Source organism: Prosopis cineraria, unplaced genomic scaffold, assembly GCF_029017545.1.
Source record: "Prosopis cineraria cultivar Desert tree isolate PC_DT_omini unplaced genomic scaffold, ASM2901754v1 PC11, whole genome shotgun sequence".
Taxonomy (NCBI): domain Eukaryota; kingdom Viridiplantae; phylum Streptophyta; class Magnoliopsida; order Fabales; family Fabaceae; genus Prosopis; species Prosopis cineraria.
This window is the reverse complement of record NW_026555342.1, coordinates 11,985,500-11,991,775: the sequence shown is the minus strand read 5'-3', so window position 1 is coordinate 11,991,775 and position 6,276 is coordinate 11,985,500.

The window sequence follows — 6,276 nt, the reverse complement described above, 5'->3', positions numbered from 1 at the left end:
GAAATTAATAATATATTTATATTTTTATCTACTATTATTTATAAAAATATTTTTTTAATTTTATTTATAAGTAATTTTTAACATGTTTCATTGAAACTAAGAAAATTTTAAAACTTATTAAATTTGTTTAAAAATTTAATAATTTTTTAATTTTGGACCTCTTAAATGTATATATTTTAATAACATACTTTATTTTTTCAACATTTAATAAAGGATAAAAAAAAATTATGATAAGAATTTAATGCTTTAACTTATAAATAGGATAAAAAAATACTCATACCTCTACCTTATAAATGAAAAGGCTACACACGAGCAAATATAAGGGCTAAAAAGTAAAGAATATATACTTATATAGGGACTAGAGAGTAAGAAATGTGTAATAACAATATGATAAAAGTTAAAGTTAAAAGATTGAAAGGTCAAAACAGTAATTTTTTTTATATAAAATATCATCCCATAACTTGGTAAAAAAATTAAAAAAACAATCTGGGGGTAGGGGGCGTGGCCCCCCTAAACTCTATCAAGGTCCGTCGCTGTGCTCGAGCATTACCTAATCAAGTTATTAATAAGAGCCAAACAGAAAACAGATTATAAATCTTTGAAAAAAATTATGAAACATAAATTGGTGGATTTATAATTTAATGTCTGAATTTTTCTCAACATTATATTGATATATAAAATTACATAAGTGTAATCGTTGCAATGGTATTTAATATTCATTTAAAAATATTGACTGGAATTTTAACAATGGTGAATATTTTATTCATATATGTGGTTTATATTAGAATTTATGCTTGAATTTTATCCTAGGATATTCCAGGAGAGTTAGGCTTCCAAATTAGAATGGGTAAGAAAGAGATACGCTTCACGTGACCAATGATGGTTGGTTGACCACTGTAGGGATGGCGGCACGAGAGGGAAACGAATATTGGAATTTTGTTCTTTTCATTCTGTTTGCCATCATCCGCCTCTCATTAATTTTTAATTCGTTCATATGCAATATTATCATATTTTGTATTTTAAAAATACAACTAACAAAAATGAAGACATATGTGGATAGATCCCTCTCTTTTTTTTCCAGCTTTGGGACATCTAAATTAAATCATCAAGGATTTATCATGAGTAGAGCTATCAATTAGGGCTGAGATCATCAGGTTGGCCCTTTTAAACTCGAAAATAATTAAGACTGAGCCTCTAATTTAAAAGAAAAAATGATAATTCAAGCTTAAAAGATTTTTTTTTTGTCCAGCTTGAGACATCTAAATTAAATCATTAAGAATTTATTATGAGTAGAGTTGTCAATTAGGGCTGAGCCCGTCGAGCCAGCCCTTTAAAACTTGAAAATAATTAGGGCCAAGTCTCTATTTTAGAAGAAAAAATGATAATTTGGGTTTAAAAGGGTTGAGTCCTTTTATTTTTTTAAAAAAATTATAATATAAAAATATAAAATTAAATATAAATGAATATATTAGATTCATTCATCCTTACTTTATTTACTCATTAAGATTTAGCTAATAATATTAGCTAAATCTAATTTTTATTGATATTAATTGTAATGTTGCTATTTGATATTAGACTTGAATATTTAAATTTTTTTATTTATTGTGGTGTAAATTAATTTAAATTTATTTTTTTAAACTTAATTTAATATATAATAATTTTTTTTAAGATTATAGATATAGTTTTTAGAATTTTAAATTGAAAAAAGTAAAAAAAAAAAAAGGGTCGAGGCCTTGAGGGTCAGGCCTTGTAAAAGAAAATCTTAAAGCATGATCGAGCTTATTAAGACCAGCTCGTTTAGGCTCTAATCCTTCAAAGGCCAGTCCTTTAAGATCGGACTGACCCTAATTGACAGCTCTAACTATGAAGATTAAATTTATTGGTGTGGATAGATCTCATTAGCAACTAATATGCAATTTTTTTGCCAAAAAATTAATATGCAGTCTATAAAATTGAAGAGATTATAATAATTAGATCCGAACGATCTATATCAACTTAATCAATAAATATTTCAATTACAGTTATTATGATTGACAATCATTCGATTTATGTAACAATTGTTACTGTATCATGTAAAATATTTATTAAATAAATAAATTTATATCACCCACTAAATTTAGATCCAAATTCAACAAAAATCAAAAGTAGCAATGCAAGGAGAATTCCCAAACGCGCCTGCACGTGCGCGCATATATAAATATTTATCCATAATTGGTCTCATACGAATAAATATCATTTTACTCAGTGTAATTGAAATTGATTAGGGAAAAGAAGGATTTTTGACAAACAATTAAATAGACCTAGCTAGTTTGCTGAGGTGGAAGGACGCATGGTAATCATAATCATTCACAAATTATATATATACAAACTAACTTAGGTTAACATAAGTGATAAAAACTATAGCTGCTCAAACAAATAATTGGAAGTATTCGAACCCCAATCCCTCACATGCAATGGCAGAGCTAAGATTCTAGGTCAGGGGACGATGATGAAACCAAAATCTTTGATATAAGGAAGACTTTTTATCTTTTTCAAATCCACTATTTTTTTTCTTTATTTTCCTTTACTTTTTTAGTTCAACTTTTAATTGTAAATTTATAAATACAACGAGCTAGTATGAAAGACATTTAACTAATTTGCTCTTGAGTATTATATCTTAGTTCACCATTATTTTTTTTATTTGTTCCTAAGTAGTATTTAGGATGAGGACAATGCAAGTCTAGTCTAGTCACATTAATTTTTTTATTTTTTTAAAGAATTAATAAATAACATCTGTATTTAAGTATGGTAAAATTGTGGGCTAATATTCACAAGGCTTCGAGTTAAAAAATTAAATAAATATGGGCTAAAAAGGTAAGATTGAAATGGGTTTAAAGTTTAAAATATTTAAATAAGGTAGTGCAAAATATAATAAATAGAGGGTGCAAATTGTAAAATATGAAAATCCATATTTCGAACAAGTCATTTTTCCTAAGTGAAGGGAGCATATTGCATGTGGCTTCGCCATTGCTTATATATACAAATTTAATTGACAAACATTTACCCATTGCTCTTGATATTATAAGGTTCATTAATAATTTAGCAAAGAAAAATGACAACCATGCTAAGTTGTCAATGAACACTATGGTATCTAAATGTGTTGTGTGAAATTTGTATGTAATTCTCTCAAAACATTATTAAAAAGCATACAATTTATAAATTATTAATAATGTGATTCATCTTATTTATAATAACAATATATCTGTATTTAAATTTATATTTTCTCCGTGACTAGTCTTAATATTCAAATTAATCACATGTTTACTCAATTAGATTTTAGTCGAAGGTCAAAAATTAAGAAGTTGTTAAAGTTGACTTAACTTGTTACCTCGAGTATTTTTTTAAAAAAAAAATTGTTTGTACAACACAAGTCATTACTTGGTAATGCGAATCCACACATATAGGTATTACTAGGCATTGCCATGTTATTTCTTCTCAACCATTAGTTTTTGTAATTAATTAAGAAAATGACATGCCTTTTTCACAAAAATAGAAACAAAATGATCGGCATGGTAGGTCCTGCTCGGCAGGCGAACACATGCAAAATACTGGTCATACCCCCTTCATTTTATTTTTAGGATCAATATTGTCACCTGCTATGACTATTTTTTTATTCGGTAAACATGTAAATTATTTCTTAAATTTTAAACCTAATAGTATCATGAACCGAGCTCGTTTATTATATAAATTATTTCCTAAATGTTTGAAAACAGTACAATCTGACTTCTATTGGTAACAAAAGTTAATTTTAACATCATTAATTAACTAAAAAATGATAGAAAAGAACTTCAAAAATTATGAAAAGGACAAAAAATTATAATAAAGGATTTAAAAATTACGAATAAGGACCAAAATTTTTGGCCCTTTTTGTGATTTTTGTAGTTTTTTTATTATTTTCTTATTAAATAACGATAAAAGTTAATTTTTGATAATAATAAAAGTCCTATTATACTATTTTTAAAAGTTGAGAGAATAATTTATATAATAAATGAATTCAGGATGATATTACTAGACTTAAAGTTCAAAGAAGAATTTATTCATTTACTCTTATTTATTTTTAATAATATCTTCTATGGAAATAGAGACTAATTAATGTCTCTTGAACTCTGGAGGATAAATAATAGACATCTATAATCTAGCTTTATTTTATTAAAAACTGAAAATTGAACCCTCCACTACCTATTAATGTGTAAGAACTCTCATTACGCGTACTAATTTCAGTTGATGCTATTATCTACCATGTGAGATATTTTCTTGACATATCTAATATACTTCATGCATACTGATTGATTAGCTGTACAGAGAAATTATTATTTTCCTTTAAACATGGTTGTGTGAAATCATTTTTGTTATAAAAAGTTTAGTTGATTTGGGTTGTGAGTACTCACCAGAATTGAAGCATGTTTTCAAATTCATAAAACATTTATCAATGTCCTTACATTGACAATGAAATTTAATTTCACAATTTAGTTAGTTAGTTATAAGTAAAATTGTTATTTATGCATTTGTTGGTGGTGTGGAATTGATCTTGTTGTGATGTTAAATTATTTTTTATAATATTGATAAGAGTTGAATCTAATAAAAGGATTAATCTCTCATAATGTAGTGAATCAATATTCAAATTTTAATTAAAAGAGATTTTAATGTTTAATACTTAATAATGTTTTGAACGTGGTTATTTCAAATAAAACGATGTTCGTGGAAATCAAACAAAATACATCAAAACTTTGGGCCATCTCTACCGTACGAGAGCCTGAAAGAGATTCGTCAGAAGCTCAAACATCGGAGTTAGAGTTGCTGCAAGTAAATCGAGAAAGCGTATGAGCCTATCTTTCTCTGTATATTTTCAAAGGAGAGTGTGCTGGATGATTACGTTCACTAAAGAATTGAACAAGTTTATCTCAATGTTTTAAAAGTGGGATCCAATATTTATCCCAAAAAGCAAGTGAATTTTAGTTCTCTAATCAAATAGATTATATGTTGAAGTGATAACATAAAAATTAAATAAAAATAATATTAAATACATGTATAAAATATAAAAAAGAAATAAATTTATAATATATTTAGTTGTCAATAAAATAACATTAATGTTATAAGTTATACTTTTATAACTTGTTGTATATATAAGTGTTTTCTGTTAAATTAAGCATAAATAAATTTAAAAGTATTTGTATAATAGTTGTCGACATTTTTTTAACAAAATATTCTCAAATGATATTATATACATATGAATGTCTAAAAATGAACTTGACTTTTTGAAAGGCCAAATTTAATTTGGATTTTTTTGGTTTATTTTAAGTTTTTTTAACAGATTTTAATCAAGTTTATTGGTATAAAGTTGTTTCATGTTTCAGTTCAATGGCAACTTAACTTCATTCCAACCCAATGTAACCATGAAAATATATTTTTTGTCTTAATTGAGCTGTTAGTGAATCTGATTTACAATTCAACCAGTCTATCTATTGATCGGTTCTATCTTTAAAAACATTGATTTATTTAAAGATTTAATGTAGTAGCTTGAAAACTTTTGATATATTTATATTATAATAATAAATATAATCATGATTGAATGGTTTAAGTCAAAGTTGAAGTCGATCAACAAGAAAAATACACGTACTACTTATAATTTGAGAAATTTGAAAAGTCTTGCCCCCTGAAGTTGGGTATCCACAAAACACACACACACACACACAAATATCCTAGTATCCGAATTTTAATTTTGGTTATTGAAGAGTAGCTAATTATATATATGCGTGTAGGGGTGAGAATAAGTCAGGTCCTCAACAAGAGCTTATAGCCTAGTCTACTTCATGCCCAATTTAGTCTATTTATTAAATAAGCTTAAGCTAGCTTCAGACATTTGATTAAGCTTATTTAATTAAATATGTTAGGTTTATTTTTTCAAGACCTAAGTTACGACCTCAACAAGTCGACTTATTTATATACTATAATTGATAAATCAGGATATATATTATATGCTATAATAGTTCTAAATTATATTTAAGACGTTTAAAACTAAAATGCGAGTTTATTTAAAAGGTTTACTTTTAAGTCATGTAAGATTTTAAATAGACTCAAGTTTGAGCAGTAAAAAAAAATTTATTCAAATTTTAGGTCACGCTCGAGCCTCTAATTTAACATATAGGCTCAACCTAATTCAGGTTAGCTTAGCTCCACTTTTATCCCTGTGTGTGTTAGAACAGTACACGTTCAAAGATATTTCAGATAAATGAGTTT